This window comes from Microcaecilia unicolor, chromosome 2 (assembly GCF_901765095.1).
Source record: "Microcaecilia unicolor chromosome 2, aMicUni1.1, whole genome shotgun sequence".
In the NCBI taxonomy this organism is placed as follows: Eukaryota; Metazoa; Chordata; class Amphibia; order Gymnophiona; family Siphonopidae; genus Microcaecilia; species Microcaecilia unicolor.
This window is the reverse complement of record NC_044032.1, coordinates 253,797,321-253,821,685: the sequence shown is the minus strand read 5'-3', so window position 1 is coordinate 253,821,685 and position 24,365 is coordinate 253,797,321. Positions and strand designations below refer to the sequence as shown.

Below are 24,365 nucleotides of genomic sequence, written 5' to 3'. Positions count from 1 at the left end.
TTGAACTCAGTTCCTCAAGACCAAAGTCCACCACCCTAACCACTAGGCCACTCCTCCACTCCCTTAGACAAATTGCTTATTGAATGATATAAAGGTTAGGTCTAAAATATTCTTTTAGGTTCCTAAATTCTGTATGGAGAGTGTACCACCACGTAAAGGGCCAAGAAAGTACTTGCATATGAAATGTAAACCACTTTGGTGGTATCATAGAAAGACAGCATATCAAACATATGACCCCGAACCCCATAGCCCTTATAATTTCAAAAGTGTGCTAGATGGTTGTCAAATAGATGTTTTCCAAAATATATCTAATGTGGAAATTCCATTACAAAATGTACTCAAAATATAACCCCTTTTTTTAACATGTAGGTCATACTACTTGCATTTTCAGAGTTATTTGTTTTAGATAATACAAATAATGCCTATATTGTAAGCAGGGCAATAACTGCATGTACTCATTAATACTTTGTATTCATGCAAAGGACTGTGAACAGCTTGAGGCATTTTTGTCCTTAATATTTGAAAACAAATGTATACAGATATTAGAATTGTATTTATAAATTAGGGGGGATCTAATTGTTTGTACATACGTATGCCATGCTGAGTTTTGGACCCCTGAGGCTGGCATAATTTGCCAAAAAGTGGCGTGTTAGTTCAATGAAATCTCTACATAGTCAGAATATTTGCATATCTGAATATCAATAAATTTATCTCTTGGAACCTCTGTGGTCCTGTTGTCCATTTCCTGGTAGTCAATGCTTTTTTTTGTCTGCGAGTGTGTTTACATATTCTAATTCCTTTGACTCCAAGCATTTGTGAAATATTCTTGATAATGAGTTTGCTGTACATTGTCTTGAGCTGATGGTTTCTGTTTTGATATAATGCCAGTAACTGAACTATATCAAATCTCTAGTGCCTTTTTCTTTCTTAGATTCTGAAACTGTGTTTGTTTTTGTCTTCAATTCCCCTTTGTTGAGGGTGGAAGTGGGCAGACTCAGGAGTAATCTAAGGAAATACTTTTTTACAGAAAGGGTGGTGGATGTGTGGACCAGTCTCCCAGCAGAGATGATGGAGACAAGGGCTGTGTCTGAATTCAAGAATGCATGGGACAAGCACGGAGGATCTCTAAAGAAGAGGAAGGGATTGTAGAGATTAGTGGTTGATATGGATGGGCAGACTGCATAGGCTGTATGGGGCCCTTTTACTAAACCGCGTAAGCGTCTGCGTGCACCCAACACGTGCCAAAATAGAGTTACTGCCCGACTACCGTGTGGCTCTTGTGGTAATTTCATTTTTGGCGTATGTTCGATACGCGCATCTGAGAAATATTTTTTATTTTCGGGTGCACATAACGGACGAACGCCAAGTGGCATATGGTGCGCGTGGGTCATTACCGCCCAGTTACTGCATCTTTACCGCTAGGTCAATGGCTGGCGGTAAGGTCTCAGACCCAAAATGGACGCGCAGCAATTTTCATTTTGCCACATGTCCATTTTGGTCAAAAATTTAAAAAAGGCCTCTTTTACAGGCGTGCTAAAAATGGATCGGTGCACGCACAAAACCTGCGCCTACACTACTGCAAGCCATTTTTCAGCGCACCTTTCTAAACGGACCCCTATGTTCTTTATTTTTTGTCATTTTCTAAGTTCCTGTATTTTCTTCTGAAGGAGCCTCCCTTTTGTAGTCAGCCTTTATGAGGGGTAATCAGTGGAATTGCATTTGAGGGGCTTAAATATTTGGTTGGGGCAGTGCTGTATGATTCTTTTCTTGGAAGTGTGTACTACTTGTATATACATAGGCATTTATAAATAGAAAAAAAGAGATAAATATTTATTTATTTATTTATTTATTTATTTTAGGTCATTTATACCCCCGCCTTTTGCCGCAGTTTAGCAGCCTCAAAGCGGCTTACAATGAATAAACATAAGGAGCTGATAAAATTTCACTAGAGAACTAGGAAGAGAAAAATAATAAATAATTTTTAAGAACAATTAGTACAACAGCTGAAGAAGCTGTGGAGCTTGCTGAAGAAAAGAAACCGAAAGGAGCTGCAGAGGCACCAAGCACCAGGAAGCCCTACACAGAAGACCAGCAAAAGAAAGCTCTGGAAAGTTTGTTTGGATCATCATCATGCACAGTCACAGCACCCACAAGGCTGATTAGTGAACCTGCTTTTCTTCAGGAAAAACAGGATACAGGCCTGGTGTTCCCTTGCTTGGAACCTCGGAACCCACAGCTTTGAATACTGAATACTCTTACAGTACATAAATTAACATCTTCTTCTGAGACAATTCTCACATTTCTTTCCTTTCCATCTCTCTCTCTCTCTTTTTTTTTTTTACTTTGCAGGGCTCTCCCTGACTCTCTCACTGATAGTGCTACTGACTGTGTTTGTTCTTACAGTGCACAAGAGACACCAGTGTCAAAGTCCCTGTTCCGAGCTAAACATTCCAGGCGGCTGCATGATACAATATCTATGTCTTAAAAGACTTACAGTCGGTCCCCTAAAACCAGTGACCTTGTAGTGACAGGAATCCATGTGTGGGCACTGTTAAAGGAGACTTGCCTTTCCTTTATGTTCGAAACTCTGTGTGTTTTGTTAAAAGTGAACTGCCTTTGGTGTGGCAGGTTGGTCTTGGGCTTGCTACAGAGGGAAGGAGGGTGCATGATTCTACCATGTCAGGCATAGGAGCCAGCTCTGTGGGTTCTGTGGGTGCTTGAGCACCATTAATATTGAACAAATTCCTTTACCATGTCCAGGGAGAGAGATTTTTTGGGTTTAGCACCCCCAATCATTTTGAAAAGTTGGCTCCCATGGTGTCAGCCCTTGACAGCCAATAAAAGGCACTTTGAGTGAATTTGAGAGGGGTCTTCACAGCCATATGCCATCTGGGGAAGTAAGACAGAACGATGAAGAGTTAAAAAAAAAAAGCCGAAACAAGAGAGAGAGAGAGAGAGAAAGATCTGCTTTTTCATCAGTCTGGAGTCAGTATCTGTAGAGTTAAATATATACAGAACAAAAGGAATGAAATGATTTCCCCACAGAATAAAGTCAGTGTAAAAATACTCATGAACTCCCTCATTAAATTTCTCCAGTCACCTCTCTGTCTTCTGAAAAATCAAGGTTCCCCCCACCCATCTCCCACACATTTCTTTTTAACATCAACATCTCATAGGCAGCCACTAATAAGCTTTTACATGGGGCCTGATGTCAGTCCGGGGTCAGCGAAGTGACGGTGGCGCTTCTTCCTTCCTTCCCCAGCACTAATGTATCTGCTGAAGGCTGCTAAGTTCTGACAGCAGTGTCTGCAGGCTACAATTAGCTTATTGCAGACTTTCAGGTGTTTGCTAAAAGTAAAGCATGGCCTAGAAAAAGACGTCTAACACATATATACTCTGTCTTAATGTCTCAAGCACACTAGAAACTTGATGTCTCATTCAAGGAGATGCATGAGGCCTCATGAAAGTACTGCCTCCAATACGGTCTCTATATCTAGAACCCAGGGTCCTAAGTGCCACATATCATAGCAACATAGTAAATGACAGCAGATAAAGACCTGAACGGTCCATCCAGTCTGCCCAACAAGATAAACTCATTTTACATGGTATGTGATACTTTATATGTATACCCAAGTTTGATTTGTCCTTGCCTTTCTCAGGGCACAGACCGTAGAAGTCTGCCCAGCACTCTTCTAGTACTAAATGTTCTGAAGCCAACGTCAAAGCCCCTTAAAATTTACACTCAAGCCCATCCATATCTATTCAGCCATGATCAGGCCGCAGACCATAGGAGTCCGCCCAATTACTGGCATCGCCGCCCAATCTCAGCTAAGATTCCGTAGATCCATTCCTTCTAAACAGGATTCCTTTGTGTTTATCCCACACGTTTGAATCCCATTACCGTTTTCATCTCCACCACCTCCCACGGGAGGGCATTACACGTATCCACCACCCTTTCCGTGAAAAAATACTTCCTGAGTCTGCCCCCCTTCAACCTCAATTCATGTCCCGTTAACCAGTTCAGATGATCCATGAACCAGGGTCCACAGTGTCACAGGAACAATCGACAAGTCCTGAAAATCTAGGATCTCTTGTGCTGCAGAGTATACGCCCAGACCCTAGAGAACGAAGAGTGAAGTCTCATGCTTCAATAGGAGCCACCGCCAAGAGCCTTCATGATAGCACAGTTCCATCCTACAGTCATTAAGGCTGACTAAGAAGGGTCTTGCATACAGTTTGGTTAGCTAGACAGTCCTCAGTTTCTATAAAGCATAGTGGTATCCACAAAACAGTCATTAAGACCTTGATCTGAGAATCTACAGTGCAGTGGGAGCCACAAAGAAGCCCAGAACATCCAGGGCTCAGGGTCTTGAAGACTTTAGAAATCCATCATGCAGTCCTTAAGATCTAACCCCCCCCCCCCCCCAGCTCTATCACGTCACTGAATCTCTTGTATATAATTCTGTATTTTCAGATACAGAAGATTAAGAGGCTCATTTTCAAAAGATAAAAACAACTTTTTAACATTTTTGTAAGCGATATTACTGAAGGGCTGTCTGGTAAGGTTTGCCTCTTTGAGGATGATACCAAAATCTGATGGTGTAGATAACATGAGAAAGGACTTAGCAAAGCTAGAGGAATGGTTTAGAATTTGGCAGCTAAAATTTAATGCTAAAAAATGCAAGGCAATGCATTTGGGCTGCAAAACCCTAAGGGAATAGTACAGTTTAGGGGGTGAAGAACATTTGTGCACAAAAGAGGAGTGGGACTTGGGTGTGATCGTATGTAATAATCTTAAGGTGGCCAAACAGGTAGAAAAGGCAATGGTGAAAGCTAGAAGGATTCTTGGTTGCCTAGAGAGAAGAATGACCAGTAAGAAAAAGGAGGTGATAATGCCCCTATATAAGACTCTGGTAAGGCTTCATTTAGAATACTGTGTACAATTCTGGAGACTGTACCTTCAAAAAGATATAAACAGGATGGAGTCAGTCCAGAGGCCGGCTACTAAAATGATCAGTGGTCTTCATCAAAAAGCATATGGGGATTAAGGCATGACCCTCTTACTCCCCCAGTGGTTACTGACCCCCTCCCATCCTCCAAAGATGTGAAAGAAACAGTATATACCAGCCTCTATGACAGCTTCAGATGTTGTGGCCATTCTTATTACAGCAGCAAGCAGGTCCCTGGAGAAGCCTAGTGGTCAGTGCAGTGGATAGTAGAAAAGGGGACCTAGGCCCATATTACACAGGTACACTTGTGGTGGAAAGCGTGAGCCCTCCAAAACTCACCAAAAACCTACTGTACCTACATATAGGTGACACCTGCAGGCATAAGGGATATTGTAGTGGTGTGCAGTTGGGTACAATAGGTTTTTGTGCATTTTTCCCTTGTACTTTTTTTTTTTCTTTTTCAAAAATGGCCCTAAAAGATACATGCACTGAGCACATAAATGTCTAGCAAATGGCTATTTTCAAAACAAAAAGTTGGACGATTTTCTACTCTAAAAATCACTACATTCGCTACTGAATTTTTGGATGTTTTTCGCAAAACATCCAAAATCAGATTTAGAGGTCATATTGAAAATACCCCCTATATCTACCAGTCTATAAGATCATAGGTATGAGTTAGAATCATATGTGGTTTGTATATTATATATAGGACTCCCGCTGTTCTTGCTCTCTCTCATCCTTTTTCTCAATGTATCAGGGCCTCTCTCTTTCTTCCTCTGTGTGTTTCTCTCTTTCTCCCCAGCTTGACTTACAAGCAGTAATTACATTGCAAAAAGGCTATAAGGCACTCATCTATTCTCCTGGCTGTAAATTATATCGTACTGCTGTTTACTGAATCACAGTTGTCTCTTCCCCGAGTAACCCAGATTAATGGTATACTCTTTTTTTGAATGATCTACATGCTAAGGCAGATAGTAGGAGTCCGTGACGGAGAACTGTCACAGGGACTTTGGAGTATTTGATTTTGTGAAGTGGGTGAACCCACTGTACCTTCATTTAACCACCAGCAGAAACAACTTGGGGGTCTGAGAGGTTTCCTAACAAACCAAACATAACATTTTATTATTAGAGAGAAGACCGGGGGAGAAAGACTAAATGAGGGAAGAGACAGAGAAAGCAAAAACAAAACAAAACAAAAAAAAGCCTGAGAAATACTGGCTTCTCCTTTATAAAGTCATTCTCTTTATAAGATCACAGCCCCGGGGACCCCTCCTATGAAAGACATTCCTATTAGAAAATCATTCCCTTTATAAGAACATTTTTCTACAGAATTCCCTTGTATATCATTTTTTGTAGTGTCGGCAACAGCCCTAGGGGGTTATTTACTCTCAAATTAGTACAGTAAATAAAGCAGCTTGAGCATTAGATTGAATTTTTGTTACAAGAAATGATTAGGGCGCTGATGAAGCATGTTCAAATTAGAACATATAGAACCAATGTTGCCCCAAAATGACCATAGAAACGTCAGATCAAGAAATTAGAGAATCATCTATTTGAGGCATTGTTTGCTGGGGTAGATTTCACAGTATTCTTACTGGTTCTACACAGCATTTCACATGTTCATTAAGTCAGCACATGGGGTTAGAAAAAGCTATGCACCAAGCACAGAGACGCACGGTTTGTTGAAGCGATTTTTGGTAAGCATGATATATAATAACATTTGCAAATAACTCTGTTTCTCATGGTGTTTCATTGTCCTACTAAAATTCTGAGGAAGAGTCTGTGGCGGACTTTGGTCCTGGGGAACTGAGGAACTGAGTTCGATTTCCACTGCAGGCACAGGCAGCTCCTTGTGACTCTGGGCAAGTCACTTAACCCTCCATTGCCCCATGTAAGCCGCATTGAGCCTGCCATGAGTGGGAAAGCGCGGGGTACAAAAATAAAAAAAAAATAAAAAAAATAACAAACCAAGGAGGCCATGCATTTTGGCCAGAACTGCTTCCAGGGCTGTAAAGCACAGGGGGGTTTTCAAAAAGGAGTTGGACTTTTGCACCGGTCCTGGGATCAGAAACCGTTGGCCTTTGTAAGCGGTGCGTTAGAGAATTCAACTTGGATATCTCCTGATTCCCACAGGATCCACAAGGGCTGGTCTCTCTTCCCTCCCATTTTCTGCCATGCTTGTTTCTTTCCATGTCTTACCCCCTCTAAACACTATCATCTCCTCGCCAATTCGCGTCTCTTTTCTCTGTCTCACACTCTCCCACCAGCTACCAGATCACTCACAGAACATGAACACACTGCTATTTTCATAAATCATTCATAAAAGCAACGACACGTCTATATGTAGCCAGGAATGGAACATGCAAGCAGCTGCTAGGTGCCAGCTCTTGGTTATCTGTGTGTTTTCCTCAAAGAAATTGTTACAGTTTTTGTGTGAAACTTGCCATGGGAGCGGGGATGAAGGGGCCACTTTACTATGCAGCCATGACAGGCGGCTTACCAAGACTGAGGGCATGAGGGAGCCGGCTATGAGTTAAGGAATATGAGGGAGAGGAGGAGGGATGAAGTGTTATGTTTTATTTTTAGACTGCCTTCCTTGAACAAATTCCACTCAAAACAGTTTACAACAGGAGCATCAGTATATAATGCTATATAATACAGGAAGAAAAGGGAAGTGAGAATGTAAGACAGTGAAAGGGAAGAGGGAAATAAGGGTATAGGGGGACAAAAGGACAGCTGGAGAGAGCACAGCACAAGGACAAAGTGAGAACCCACAGGGGAGTGCAGGAAGCTGAAAGGTTGATGGTGACACAGTGGACAGTTTTAACCCATTAGTGAAGTAGGAACAGGTCAAGTACTGGGGCAGATGTGTATCTCCATGCAGCAGGAAGGAAGGGTCACTGAACTTTGGCGGTGTGACTTGATCCCTCTGTCACTGATTGTATATGAGACCTCGGGGAAATCATCTCAGATCTTCAGCTCTCCCCCTGGCTCTCTGACCCCAGGTGAATCATTTCACCTTGTTGTGCCTCACTTCTATTCTTAGCCAGTCACTGCTCTGTGTATATGTCGCCTCAGGTGAGTCTCTTTGAGGACAATTTTGAAAGCCCCTGTGCACTGTATAATCCCTGTGAACCTGCAAGCTAATTTTCAAAGGGGTGGTGCACTTTGCCCCCCACTCTACTAAGATTTCCAGTATACTTTACCTCCCTGCCCTCTCTCTGAATCTGTCCTTGCCCTTTTCCTCCTCTGTGCACAAATTGTGACTTTTCACTGTTGGGGGAGGGCAGTTTTCAGCCCAGAAAAATGTAAGTGGTCAAATTCCTTTGTGACATATCATTCCCCACCCCACCCCACCCCCACCCTCCTATAGATGTACATAGGCCAAATGCACAGATGAATAATATCCCCTATGCACATGATTTGCACCCTCAAAACATCTCCTTTCCTTTTCAGTTTCTGAGGATTTGCTTTGTGTGTGAGGGGAAAGGCTGTCTGTGTGGTTGTGTGTGTATGTGTGGGTGTGGGTGTCTTTTATTATCTGAATCACAGGCTCTGACTGCAGCTAGCAACAAGAGAGAATTTGCTAAATTTCTCTCATTGAATCAAGCCTGAACCTCTCCAGGGGTCAGGGACACTGCATGGAAATCAGTGACATGGGCCATTGTTTCACGCTCAGAAACTAAATACAGCACTTCAGAGAAAGAAGAACAGTGAAAAAAAATGATATCCAGAACCCTCCATGGCCAGACTCACAGCTGTCACTCAGCTAACCGAAATACGCGTGTGCTTGTGCACGCACACACACACACACACACACATACACACACCTACCCACCCCCCTTCACAAATGTGCCACATCTACTGTTTCAAGCTCAAGTAATACTACTTTTAGAATACAGCCTGGACTTTCTAATCCACTGCCCCTCTGTATAAGCCCATTGCATAAAACAGCAGGCAAGTTATTGAGAGGGCTGAGTTAAAATAACCCTTTAAGAAGGATCCAAATGTCACCATATTTTCATGACCTTTGTATAATGGCAATACTGCAATCCTAAAACAAGGCAGGACTGAGAAAACACTGAGTTGCGTAGTTACATAGTTCATTAGACCGAAAAGTGACCAGAGCTCAACATTTTCATAGCTTCCTTTCAGTTCCTTTTACATGGTGAAGGGAGCATGAAACCTAGCCTGCATCTCTGTAGCCAGGTTGGAAGCACATGACATAAAGTCATTTGGTGACCAGATAGAATTTAAGGATTGAGTACTTTACTAATAGTTTCAGTGCCTCTAAACATCCAGGCATCCATTTTTCCTCCTAAATCTTGTTCAGTTTTCTTTTCACACCAGTTTGAATGACACAGGCCAAGCAATACGCATAAGTGTTGCCATACTGGGACAGACCGAAGGTCCATCAAGCCAGTATCCTGCTTCCAACAGTGGCCAATCCAGGTCACAAGTACCTGGCAAAATCCCAGAACAGTAAAACAGATTTTTATGCTATTTATCCTAGAAATAAGCAGTAGATTTTCCCAAGTCCATCTTAATAATGGCTTATGGACTTTTCTTTTAGGAAAGTATCCAAACCCTTTTAAAACCTTGCTAAGCTAACTGCTTTTACTACATTCTCTGACAACAAATTTCAGAGTTTAATTACACGTTGAGTGAGGAAATATTTTCACTGGTTTGTTTTAAATTTACTACTTAGTAGCTTCATCTATAAATGATGCTTTAAGTTGTCCATGCTAATTTGGCTGCACAGCCAAATTGCGTGCGCAACTTAATTGATTAACAAGCCAATCAGTGCTGATAATTGGTACTTAACAACCAATTAGCAGCACTAATTGGTTTTAATTAGAATTTACACGCACAACTTTCTATACACTGTAACGAGTCTGTGTAAACTCTAATATACACAGTTGAAAAAGGGGGCATGTCCATGGGCATTTTAAAATCTATGCGCACTATTATAGAATACACCCAATCTTAGTCTAAGTTAGGTGCAGGAATTTAGGCCTGGTTTTAGGTGGCCTAAATGGGTGCGCTTAAATTTTAGTCGCAAGCCACTAAGCATCTTCTATAAACTATGCCTAACTTCAGGGGCGGACCAAGGCAAGATGCCACCTGAGGCAGAGCTGCGATGCCCCCCCCCCCCCCCCCCCCGGGCCAAGTTCTGGCATCTCCCCACTTCCTTCATCCACCCCCTTCCCGAGTAGCCTAGTGGTTAGTGCAGTGGACTTTGATCCTGGAGAACTGAGTTTAAATTCCCACTGCAGCTTCTTGTGACTCTGGGCAAGTCACTTAACCCTCCATTGCCCCTGGTACAAAATAAGTACCTGAATATATGTAAACCACCTTCAATGTAGTTGCAAAAAACCTCAGAAAGGCAGTATATCAAGTCCTATTTCCCTTCCCCTTTATCCATTTTTCAAAAGCCAGAGGCGGCAGCAATTCCCATATACTGCCCTGCCACCGGCCTCTTCTGCACTGCAGCCAGCTCTGAAAGGCAGGCCACAGTAAACAGAAGTGGCGGGTGCCGGCGGCAGAGCAGCGTATGGGAATCGCTGCTGCCGCCGGCTTTTAAAAAACATAAAAAGAAGGTAAACGTGGGAAATGGGGTGGAGGAAGGAAGGGAGAGATGCTACTTTCACTGTCTCAGGTGGCCTAATGGTTGGGCCGCCCCTGCCTAACTTTAGGCATAGTTTATAGAATCGCGTTCAGGGCATGTTTTTTGGCACTGATTTTAAAGGTGCCTTTTATCGAATTTGGCTGTTAGGGGACAATTCTATAACTGTGTGCCTCCAATTAGGGCATGCGGTAGGAGCTTATTCTATTAAGGAACATAGATGCCTACTCTCCTGTATAGAATACTAGCTTAACCAGGTATTAATGTGCCTAACGTTTAGGTGCTCGCACTTATGCCAGCCATAAACTTCTACAAAATAGGTGCTAGTGTTTACATGTCTATTACATGTGTACATGATTAGAATAATGGCATATCTGTGTGCAGCAAATTTAGGCCTCGATGATCAAAAGTAAATGAGGACGCTATAGGCCACTAGGGCCAGACTAGCGCCCGCATTTACTAAGCACTGATGATCAGAAGGCTCTGGCGTGAACATGTAGGGAATACCACAGAGCTCATTTAAAGTAGATTTAAATGAGCTCTCCTGTATTCCACCTGTATGATCAAAGCACTGCGCTCTGATCATTTGGGCTGAATAGCATCTTAACCCTACACCAGATCAGAGCTGGCGTTAGGGTTAAGTCTCTTCCTCCCCTGTTAAGCAGCCATTGCCACTCCTGGGGTCCAGTGGACCCCGGACCCACCAATAGCTGAGGCCCTGGTGGGCTAGTGCCCCCCGAAGTCCCCACACTCTCCCAGATAGCGACATTGGACCTCCAGCCCCCCCCCCTCCGTGTCGTGATCCAGGGGGAGCTTAGGGGCACTAAGCCACCAGGGCCTTGCTTTTTTGGGAGCCTGGGGAGTCCCACAGACCTCCCGCTCCTGTATTTGACAGGTCCAGGCTTTTCACAGCCTGGACCTGTCAAACAAGTGCAGGAGGATTGTGCCTCTGTGCATGTCCAAGCACAATCCTCCTGCACTTTCCCCAGATGATCAGCACTAATAATGGGCCTAAATTTGAATGTTATTAGCGTTGATCATTGGGGAGTTAATGCCCTGCGCTGTTGTGGTGCTATTTCTTGGGCACTTTTTAAGAACAGCGCAGGGAATTGATCTTCGGAGCCTCAGATTGCCAGCCCACTAGGGACAGAGAGAAATGACCTGTATATAATATAATATGTAAACCGCTTTGGTTGTACCATGAAAGGCGGTATATCAAATGGAGCTATTAGGTGCTATTCCATAACTTTTGGGCTCATTTTCGAAAGAGATGGTCATCCAAAAAGTGACATAAATCGGAATTTGGACGTCCATCTCACAGAAACGTCCAAATCGGTATAATCGAAACCGCATTATGGACATCTTTCTCAGAAGTCCGTCGGAAGGACGGCCAAATCTCAAGGGGGCGTATCGGAGGCATTTTCAAGGCGGGATTTGGGCATTCCTAAGACTTGGACATCTTTGAGCCATAATGGAACAAAGCAAAAACGTCCAGCACTAAAACTTGGACGTTTTGAGCTAGACCTGTTTTTCTTATGCATAAGGCACAAAAAGGTGCCCCAAATGACCAGATGACCACTGGAGGGACTCAGGGATGACCTCCCCTTACTCCCCCAGTGGTCACTAACCCCCTCCCACCCCCATAAAGTGTGTTGAAGAACATTACTTGCCAGCCTCTATGCCAGCCTCAGATGACAGCAGCATGCAGATACCTGGAGTAGTTTAATAGTAGGTGCAGTGCACTTCAGACCCAGGCCCATACCCCCACTACCTGTTACACTGTGCAGGAAACTGTGAGCCCTCCAAAACCCACCAGAAACCCACTGTACCCACATATAGGTGCCCCTTTCACCCGTAAGAGCTATGGTAGTGGTGTACAGTTGGGGTAGTGGGTTTTGGTTTTTTTTTTGGGGGGGGGGCTCTGCACACAAGGTAAGGGAGCTGTGTACCTGGGAGCATTTTATTAAGTCCACTGCAGTGCCCCTTAGGGTGCCCGATTGCTGTCCTGGCATGTCAGGGGGACCAGTCTACTAAAAATGCTGGCTCCTCCCACGTCCAAATGGCTTGACTTTGGATGTTTTAGCCTTGGACGTTTTTCTTTCGAAAATGGCCAAAAATCAAAGACATCCAAATCGCAAAACGTCCAAATCCAAGGACGTCCATAGTATTTTCGAACGCAAAAGATGGACGTCCCTTTTTTGAAAATGACCTTCTCCCTGCTTCAGAATTTGGACGTCTTTGTAAAACGTCCAAATTCTGACTTAGACGTTTCTTTCGAAAATGCCCCTCCACGCGCATATCCCCAATAATGTGTAGTTTGCAGGTGGGTGTACACATGGGCAGAGTGTAGGCAGAACACACACTTATGTGTGTAAATTATACAATACCATAAGTTACATGCATATCTCTGAAACTACAACTCCAGAAATATACCTCTTTATACCATAATATAGTGATTCCCAAACCTGGTGCTGGAGGCACCCTAGCCACAGAGAATATTCATGAGAGAGCTTTGCATGTACTGCCTCCAGGACCAGATTTGGGATCCACTGCCATAATAAATTTTAAATAAATATGTGACCCACTGAGCGAAAAGGTACCAAAAGTGCAGTATGTAACTTATTTATACCACAAGATGGAGGGATATCAACTGTATAATCCTGCAAAATTTCAGGCTCTGCTATGAACTAATTACATCCTCAAGAAATGAGAAATGTTTATCAATTAAAAAAAAAAGTAATTAACCCTAGAAATCACGTACCCCACTTTAGGCATTTCCAGTTTTTAGTCTGTAGAACATGAAAAACATCAAAGTTGTGAAAGAAATTGCACAGTCCCATTCTACTGAGTACACAAAACCTTAAAAAATGAAAGTTGCCCAAAATTTATCCCTCCAAACGTTTATAGCCTATATCTCTGGTATTTGTAACACCACTTTTGGTATCTTTTTGCTCAATGGGTCACATATATTTATTTAAAAATAATGATGCATGAAGAGGTTTATGTCTACTGTTGCAGATCAATTTGCTTCTACCTCTTTAAAGTTTGAAATTTGAAATGTGGGATCTGGTTGTTTATTTCTGAATCCTGAATGCTTTTAAGATACGAAAGCTTACATGTTACACAGGACCCTGCTCTGATGCAGCTTCTTGTAGGAGTGAAATGTTCTTAAGCTAAGTAAAAAAGTGTTTTTTTTTAAAATCTTGCTAAATGTAATAAAAAAGACTAATATATTAAAAGAGAGAGAAACTAATGAGGATTAAGGTGAGCCACAGGGTTGATATCCCATATGTGAAACAACTTAACCACTGAGGTTTCTGATGGTGAAAGTATAACTTAATTAAAGTGATTATATGCACATCCAACATAGCTGATGATATTATTATTATTATTATTATTTATTTATATTTTGCTCACAGCATTTTCAGTAGTAGCTCAAGGTGAGTTACATTCATATACACTGGGTATTGCCTGTGATGTAAATATTTTTTCAAAATTTGCATTGGGATATTGTATACTCTATCTCTGAAACACAGACATACACATGACCAGGGCTGCCGAGAGGGGGGGCAGGGGGGACAAAATTCCCCGGGCCCGGGTCTCCAAGGGGGGCCCGGTGCCGCAGTCCCCTCCACCCGCCCCCCTCCATCCACCACCGGGCTGGGCCCCCCTGAATTCAAATCATAGCGCCTCACCTCGACCTCGTTCCGTGTGAAGGAAGCGCATCAGCGGCAGTCTGCAGATCGCCTCCCTTCCGGCCTTCCCTCCCTGTGTCCCACCCTCATCTGACGTAACTTGCACGAGGGCGGGACACAGGGAGGGAAGGCCCGAAGGGAGGCGATCTGCAGACTGCTGCTGCTGCGCTTCTTTCACATGGAGTGAGATCAAGGTGAGGCGCTATGATTTGAATTCAGGGGGGCCTGGTGGTGGACGGAGGGGGGCAGTGATGACGGCCTCGGGGGGGGCAGCGGCCTCGCTTCGGGTCCGGCCCAGTCTCTCAGTGGCCCTGCACATGACTGCTAGAAGTGCTCGCAACTAAGCGTATTATGCTAGTATTCTATACAGGAATGTAGACGACTACTCTCCTTGACAGACTATGCGCCTTCCAAGTCCTACCTGTAGGCGGAGTGTTCTAGAATCGCCCTCTACCATTACAGCAACCATAGAGCTGTAGCTCAATTGCTGATTTGCATGTTAATTCTAGTATTCTGTCTGCCCCACCCACACTCTTCCCAAACTCCACCCATGTGTGTGGCCACGTGCAAACTGCAGCTATGCATTGAGACACCATTTTATAAAATAATGCACAGCCGGAACATTGGTAGTTACGTGCATATATGCTGCCTTTCTACACACTGTCGGAACCTAAATGTTTGGTGCCCTCTTTTTGGAATTACCTCCTAAAGCTAGCTTTCTAAGCGGAAAACACTGCTACTATCTCATTTAAAAATGACTTTCAGTATCCGTATCTCTAAGAGCCGATGCACTTTCCCTGCTATTTTTGCAGGGCTGATTGCGGGGTAAAACACTGATTGTGTGTTTGAAAATGTCATTGCATATACAGTGAGGGAAATAAGTATTTGATCCCTTGCTGATTTTGTAAGTTTGCCCACTGACAAAGACATGAGCAGCCCATAATTGAAGGGTAGGTTATTGGTAACAGTGAGAGATAGCACATCACAAATTAAATCCGGAAAATCACATTGTGGAAAGTATATGAATTTATTTGCATTCTGCAGAGGGAAATAAGTATTTGATCCCCCACCAACCAGTAAGAGATCTGGCCCCTACAGACCAGGTAGATGCTCCAAATCAACTCGTTACCTGCATGACAGACAGCTGTCGGCAATGGTCACCTGTATGAAAGACACCTGTCCACAGACTCAGTGAATCAGTCAGACTCTAACCTCTACAAAATGGCCAAGAGCAAGGAGCTGTCTAAGGATGTCAGGGACAAGATCATACACCTGCACAAGGCTGGAATGGGCTACAAAACCATCAGTAAGACGCTGGGCGAGAAGGAGACAACTGTTGGTGCCATAGTAAGAAAATGGAAGAAGTACAAAATGACTGTCAATCGACAAAGATCTGGGGCTCCACGCAAAATCTCACCTCGTGGGGTATCCTTGATCATGAGGAAGGTTAGAAATCAGCCTACAACTACAAGGGGGGAACTTGTCAATGATCTCAAGGCAGCTGGGACCACTGTCACCACGAAAACCATTGGTAACACATTACGACATAACGGATTGCAATCCTGCAGTGCCCGCAAGGTCCCCCTGCTCCGGAAGGCACATGTGACGGCCCGTCTGAAGTTTGCCAGTGAACACCTGGATGATGCCGAGAGTGATTGGGAGAAGGTGCTGTGGTCAGATGAGACAAAAATTGAGCTCTTTGGCATGAACTCAACTCGCCGTGTTTGGAGGAAGAGAAATGCTGCCTATGACCCAAAGAACACCGTCCCCACTGTCAAGCATGGAGGTGGAAATGTTATGTTTTGGGGGTGTTTCTCTGCTAAGGGCACAGGACTACTTCACCGCATCTCTGTAACCTTGGAGGATGTAATGGGTCAGTTCAGCAAGCTGAAGAGTAGTAAATCACCGGGACCTGATGGTATTCATCCCAGAGTATTAATAGAACTAAAAAATGAACTTGCGGAGCTACTGTTAGAAATATGCAATCTGTCCCTAAAATCGAGTGTAATACCGGAAGACTGGAGGGTAGCCAATGTTACTCCGATTTTTAAGAAAGGTTCCAGAGGAGATCCGGGAAATTATAGACCGGTGAGTCTGACGTCGGTGCCGGGCAAGATGGTGGAGGCTATTATTAAGAATAAAATTGCAGAGCATATACAAAAACATGGACTGATGAGACAAAGTCAGCACGGATTTAGTGAAGGGAAGTCTTGCCTCACCAATCTAATGCATTTTTTGAGGGGGTAAGCAAACATGTGGACAATGGGGAGCCGGTTGATATTGTATATCTGGATTTTCAGAAGGCGTTTGACAAAGTGCCGCACGAAAGACTCCTGAAGAAATTGCAGAGTCATGGAATCGGAGGTAGGGTATTATTATGGATTAAGAACTGGTTGAAAGATAGGAAGCAGAGAGTAGGATTGCGTGGCCAGTATTCTCAGTGGAGGAGGGTAGTTAGTGGGGTCCCGCAGGGGTCTGTGCTGGGTCCGTTGCTTTTTAATGTATTTATAAATGACCTAGAGATGGGAATAACTAGTGAGGTAATTAAATTCGCCGATGACACAAAATTATTCAGGGTCGTCAAGTCGCAGGAGGAATGTGAACGATTACAGGAGGACCTTGCGAGACTGGGAGAATGGGCGTGCAAGTGGCAGATGAAGTTCAATGTTGACAAGTGCAAAGTGATGCATGTGGGTAAGAGGAACCCGAATTATAGCTACGTCTTGCAAGGTTCCGCGTTAGGAGTTACGGATCAAGAAAGGGATCTGGGTGTCGTCGTCGATGATACGCTGAAACCTTCTGCTCAGTGTGCTGCTGCGGCTAGGAAAGCGAATAGAATGTTGGGTGTTATTAGGAAGGGTATGGAGTCCAGGTGTGCGGATGTTATAATGCCGTTGTATCGCTCCATGGTGCGACCGCACCTGGAGTATTGTGTTCAGTACTGGTCTCCGTATCTCAAAAAAGATATAGTAGAATTGGAAAAGGTACAGCGAAGGGCGACGAAAATGATAGTGGGGATGGGACGACTTTCCTATGAAGAGAGGCTGAGAAGGCTAGGGCTTTTCAGCTTGGAGAAGAGACGGCTGAGGGGAGATATGATAGAAGTGTATAAAATAATGAGTGGAATGGATCGGGTGGATGTGAAGCGACTGTTCACGCTATCCAAAAATACTAGGACTAGAGGGCATGAGTTGAAGCTACAGTGTGGTAAATTTAAAACGAATCGGAGAAAATTTTTCTTCACCCAACGTGTAATTAGACTCTGGAATTCATTGCCGGAGAACGTGGTACGGGCGGTTAGCTTGACGGAGTTTAAAAAGGGGTTAGATAGATTCCTAAAGGACAAGTCCATAGACCGCTATTAAATGGACTGGAAAAATTCCTCATTTTTAGGTATAACTTGTCTGGAATGTTTTTACGTTTGGGGAGCGTGCCAGGTGCCCTTGACCTGGATTGGCCACTGTCGGTGACAGGATGCTGGGCTAGATGGACCTTTGGTCTTTCCCAGTATGGCACTACTTATGTACTTATGTACTTATGCATCAATGGGAGAATGGATGGGGCCATGTACCGTACAATTCTGAGTGACAACCTCCTTCCCTCCGCCAGGGCCTTAAAAATGGGTCGTGGCTGGGTCTTCCAGCACGACAATGACCCAAAACATACAGCCAAGGCAACAAAGGAGTGGCTCAGGAAGAAGCACATTAGGGTCATGGAGTGGCCTAGCCAGTCACCAGACCTTAATCCCATTGAAAACTTATGGAGGGAGCTGAAGCTGCGAGTTGCCAAGCGACAGCCCAGAACTCTTAATGATTTAGAGATGATCTGCAAAGAGGAGTGGACCAAAATTCCTCCTGACATGTGTGCAAACCTCATCATCAACTACAGAAGACGTCTGACCGCTGTGCTTGCCAACAAGGGTTTTGCCACCAAGTATTAGGTCTTGTTTGCCAGAGGGATTAAATACTTATTTCCCTCTGCAGAATGCAAATAAATTCATATACTTTCCACAATGTGATTTTCCGGATTTAATTTGTGATGTGCTATCTCTCACTGTTACCAATAACCTACCCTTCAATTATGGGCTGCTCATGTCTTTGTCAGTGGGCAAACTTACAAAATCAGCAAGGGATCAAATACTTATTTCCCCCACTGTATGCTATTACCTCACCTGTCCTAAACACGACACCAAAGCCAATGCCTCTTTATGATCTGGTTGAAAGCACTATGGAGGCTCAGGTGTAATATTAGCTGCCTGAAGGAGTACAACTTTCAGCCAGGATAATCCACCCAGGTAAATGCCTTTAAAAATTGTCCAGTTTGGAAGAAACTGGAAGCAGCAAGGGTACTTCTCATTCTTTCCCACCTAACTGTGCCCCTGGGAATGCTAGCAGTACACATGCTCTGAACCCCAAATATACATTTTAGCCACTCTGAAGGCAATTGTCAGACAAGCCCATTACTCAATGCAAATCACTGTTTATCAGAGCAAATGACTTTGAAAATCACTATCCACCTCTTTAACCCTGACAGTTTCTGTTGGGAAAACACAAGTTGCTTAACTAGGTAATTATACCCAATTAATTACTTTCCTGTTTTCTGTGGGGAGCCATGTGTATGAGAGAAGTGTGTAGCTTGCACTGCTGCTGCCTATTTTGTGCCTGTTCAGTGGTAGGGGCAGTGTGTATGTGTGGGGGAAAGTAATTTGTGTGTGGTTTCTGTCCCTGCTACACTTGTTCAGCCCCTGAATCTCTCTTTGAGCATTTTCTTTTCCTGGCTTTTTCTTGTGTGATCCTCTCACACTTACATCTAGTGCATAGCCCATGAAACGCAAATTAATGAGCTGTTCTTCGTTTTCTCACACTGATGTTTGACTGTTCTATATATTCAAATGCTACAGCCCCTAAAGCTTTGGACTACCTTTATAACTGTTGGATGAAATAAAGCCATTTGGTAGGCACCTCAGTCTCTCAGGTATACCCAGAATCTCATGGCTCTGGGAATGGAAGGTGGAAGGTCCCTGTCCGACACCTTGCAAATAGCCCCTGCAACAGGGCGATGCAGAATGAGGGAGAAAATGTGGATAGGATATATAAAGGTAAGAGGAGAATATGAGAAAGAAGGGAAAAATTATAGGTAAAGATTCATAGTATGTACACAAGAAACATGAGAGAAATTCTGTAGATATTCTATATATACATCAAGGTTTTCCATCTGTGTCCTGGTGACCCCACGACCAGTCAAGTTTTCAGGATACCCACAATAAATGTCCGGGAGATAAATCCGTATACCTCAGAGACCCACTATATGCAAATGTATCTCTTGTATACTCATTTGCTGGTATCTTGAAAACCCAACTGTTGCTGTGGGGTCCACGGGACAGATGTGCGAAGCTGTGTGAAAGAGACCGAGAGAATAAATAGACATGTGAGAGAACTGGCAAGAAGTGTACAAAGCACTGGACTAGCAGGAAATTCTGAGATCAAGTAGGGTAAGAGGAACTGCAGCAGAAAGGGGGAGTGTGCAGGGACCCGCAAGGCCCTTGTAGATTTAACCCCTTTTCTAAATGTCTAGTTCTACAGCTAGGGATAGAGAGGCACATACACTGCAGAGGTAAAGTGAGAAAGACTCTCCGGGTGGTCTTCTCAGCTCAGTTTTGGAGCCAGTGCTTGTTCTGGGATATATAGTGAAAGCAGGCATGCACTGCCTCCACTTTATGCAAATCTAGCTCATGCATATTCATTATGGATACCCTGAAAGCCCGAGAAGCATTGTTCTAACTCAGAAACCTCATGACTGGTGCCCTCACAGTGTTTTAAGTGTGCTGCTGATGGGATGACAGACATGATTATTAAGCTTAGCTGCATGCGAGGAAGTGTATAATCCATTCCTGCTGAGTACAGTGCTGAGAGAAAGACACAACACACACATAACCGCTGAATGAAACACACTGCACATCCATTCACAGACTGAGAATGCATTACGCACATCTATATTCATACTACATAATAAAGTGTCCTGTGAACCCACACACATTACAGAACGCACATTTTTCACCTATTCTACTCCAGCCCCTGCACTATTACACACAATTACACACACTGGCCCATACTGATACACTGCACAATAAACATACTGTACATCCATTCACACAGTGTATTCTACGCAGCTACAGACATAAATATATACAAACCTACACACACACACACATGAGTTATGGAAATCTACATACACAAACACACAATGGTATATATAGTTGTGGACACCTACATACACACACACACACACACACACACAATGGTATATATAGTGGTGGACACACACACAAGATATGGTATATATAGTTGTGGACACCTACATACACACATACACACACACACACACACACACAATGGGACACCTACATACATACACACACACAATGGTATATATAGTTGTGGATACCTACACACACACACACAATGGTATATATAGTTGTGGACATCTACACACACACACAAGATATGGTATGTATAGTTGTGGACACCTACATACATACATACACATACACACACACACACAATGGTATACATAGTTGTGGATACCTACACACACACACACACACACACACACACACACACACACACACCACAATTTGCACACATAATTAGAGAGCTACAGGTAATCACATCAGTTCCACATGCAGACATATCTGTGTGTGTCGTGTGTGTGGTATGTGTGTCAGCTCCTCCAGTCCCTCAAAGCCCCCTTACATCCCATGACAAGCACTGGCTGCAAGACCCCCACAAAGCCCTATTTGACAACGATGAAATCACTACAAATCTCTCCCTCCTCATCCCCACAATCCACAAGAAAAGCAGATGCAGAGCAAAAATGACCGAATATAAAAGCAGCCAAAGGCGGAAAGTGAAGAGAAGTCGGGACTTACCTGGGACAGCCTGATCCGATCGTTCAGACACAGGAAGAGTGGCTGCTGGGCTGGAAAGATGTTCGCTTGGGAAGGAGGGAGGGAGTGCGGATGGGAAATAGTTCAGGTGAGGGTGGAGGACTTTGGGCAGGGGAACGGAGGGGAGAGGTCAGGGGGGAAGGCTTTGAATGAACATTTCAGGGAGACAGGAAGAGAGAGGCTGGAGTGTAGGGTAAGGAGTTTGAGGAGAGAGAAAAGACAAAAGAGTGGATGAGAGACAGATTTTTGAGTGAGTATTGTGTGTTTGTCTCTTATATGTGTGAGAGATTTTCATGTGCTTGTCTCCGTGTCTGTGCTGTTTCCCAGTTTTCTGCCGCTGACTCCTCTGAGAGATTCTCTCTCTCTCTGCAGGAGGGGGTATGTAGAAACAGATAGATATAGAGGCTGGCACGGTATTTATACAAGTGCGCATATATATTTATATGTATGCATGTATAGTGTGAGATTATCCATGCTGTGTGCTCCTCGGCACTGTTGTACAATGGGCGAGAGGGGGAGGAAGAGGCGAGTGAAGATCATCAGTGCTGTGTACTCCTCGGTGCTGCTGAATAATGGGAGAAAGGGGACAGAGGAATAATTGTGAAAGGGATGAAAAATAACCCACACAAAAGCTTCAGGTAAAAGAGTTAATGGCAGTGCAGGAATGCAAAAAAAAAAAAAAAAAAGGCAACATGTATTATTTAGCTTGTTCGATAATAGCTATTCCAGCTTCTCATCCTCGGATTGTTTAAGCACAGCTAAAGCAAATGATTCCTTTCACAGCCCCCCGCCCCCCCCCCCCCCCCCCCCCCACACACACACACACACACACACACACAAAAACTATCCCCTTTGACAGATCCACAGGTGAGGGCAGATGTCTAATCATGTGACCTTTTAACTGTACTCAGTGTCGCAATACATGAACATCTGGAAAAATTACAGACCTCCCCCTCCCCCCACAGACACACACACAAACCCTTATTTATTATTGCAAGAACAAACTTATAGGACAGGGTACAGACACACTCAAGGGTGTTCTTTATTCCATACAATGTAATAACAGTGATATAGAAAGGTAGAAATAACTGGATATGTCCTTTATTCCCTGAAGCTGATACAGTGAGATAGAAGGATGCAGATGCCTGGGGTTGGTATTTATTACCTACAGTGTGATACAAAAAGATGGAAGGAATACAGATGCCCTGGTATGTTCTTTAGTTCTTGTAGTGTGATATAGGGTAATGTAAGGGATACAAATTCCAGGGGGGTGTTCTTTATTCTCTGAAGTGTGATACAGTGAGATAGAAGGGATAGAAATGACTAAAGGATTTTTTCCCCCCTGCAGTATAATATAGTAAGAAAGATATGATATAAATGCCTAGAGGTCAGTGGTATACCGAGGGCGGGGTGGTCCGCCCCGGGTGCAGGTCATAAGGAGGTTCTGCCAACCCTCCCAATTCATGTAGTGCTGCCATGGAAGTCTTCCTCACTTCCCCCGGGATGTGCGGTGCCGGTCCTGCTGCCTGCTGCAATAGTGGTCCTGTCCTCTCCCACTCCGACTGATGCAGTATCACGTATCGCTCTTCCTTCTCTCTCCACCCCACCCTGCTGTGCAGGTTTTAAACTTCCAGACCTCCGGCAGCGTGCATCAGCGATATAAGCGCTGACTTTGGCCAGCCCCGGAAACCTTCTCTATACAATGTCCTGCCTATGCGGAAGCTGTACAGAGAAGGTTTCTGGGGCAGGCCGAAGGCCGCGCTTACATCGCTGCTGATGCTGCTGGTGGGCCTGGAAAGCTTGAAGGCCTGCAGACAGGGTGGAGAGAGGTGGGAGAGTGATGTCAGCCAGACCACAGGGAAAGGGAAAGGGGGGTAGAGAGAGGAGGAAAAGCGATGCCAGACCGAAGGGGAAGGGGAAGAGGGGGTGGAGAGGCAGATAGGAGGAAAGCGATACTAGACCTCAAGGTAAGGGGAAAGGAGGGTGGAAAGAGGAGGGAAAATGATGCCAGACCACAGGGGAAGGGGAAAACGGGGTGGAGAGAGGAGGGAGAGCGATGCCAGACTAAAGGGGAAGGAGGAAGCAAGAGCAAGGATGAAGAGTTGGGGAGGGGGGAGAGGAAGGTGGGACACATGAGGGAGAGGAGACTGGGAAAAAGCTGGATCTGGGGAGGGGGAGAATGAGATGCAGTACTATGGGGCAGGGAAGAGAAGAGGGAGAGATACTGGCTGTGGGTTGGGAGTGCAGGAGAACGAGAGAAAGAAGGGCAAGGAACATGGAAATGGGAGAGGGAAGGGGACACAGAGAGCAGATGCTGAACATGGGGGGGATAGGGACAGGGATACAGAAGGGAGATTATGGACAGGAGAGATAGAGAGCCTGAGGAAATGAGAGTGGACTTCTAGAGAGAAAAAAGTAAAATATATAGGAGATACCGGAAAGCAGAAAATGGATAGGGATGGGGATGAGGAGAGGATAGATAAAGATGGAGAGAGTGTGAGATGCTGGAATGCATAATGTAAAAAGGATAGAGGAGGCACAGACTGGATGTAAGTGAAAGAAAGGGCAGGAAGTGAATGGAAGGGGCAGAGAAAACGGGCAGATACCATGTGGAAAGGGGGAGAGGGCAGACAGTGGATGGCAGAGGCAGAGAAAGCAGGCAGACGCTGGATGGAAGGGAGAGAAAAAGAGGGCAGACGCTGGATGGCAGGGGCAGAGAAAGTGGGCAGATGCTGGATGGAAGGGAGAGAGTGAAGAGAAGATGAGGAAAGCAGAAGCAAGAGACAACAAAGATAGAAAAAAAGATTTTTTTTTTTTTTTGCTTTAAGATAAGGTAGTATTGTAACTGTGGTGATAAATAGAAAATGAAAATAAGGTGTTCTTTTTATTGGACTAATTTTAATACATTTTTGACTAATTTTCAGAGACCAAAACCCCCATCCTCTGGTCAGGACAGGATACTGTAACAGCAGTATACTGTAGTGACCTGAGGAAGGAGGTTTTGGCCTCTGAAAGCTAATTGAAAAAAGTATTAGTCCAATAAAATGCTATCATCTTATTTTCCATTTGTTTGTTTTATTTCTGTTTGTTAATTTGTAAAGAGGTGATTGGTATTTGTCAGTTTTTTCAAATTTACATCTGCTATGTTT

General features: G+C 44.2%; 1 protein-coding gene across 1 annotated transcript in view; it reads right to left on the bottom strand.

Annotated features, from left to right (window-relative positions):
• Window positions 1–21,256, bottom strand: part of LOC115463443 (caM kinase-like vesicle-associated protein) — a 259,850-nt gene extending 238,594 nt beyond the window's left edge. The window contains exon 1 of the mRNA XM_030193938.1: window positions 21,199–21,256. The gene's annotated coding sequence lies outside the window, so the exon portion shown is untranslated. The remainder of the gene's footprint in view (window positions 1–21,198) is intronic.
• Window positions 21,257–24,365: the final 3,109 nt, after the last annotated feature.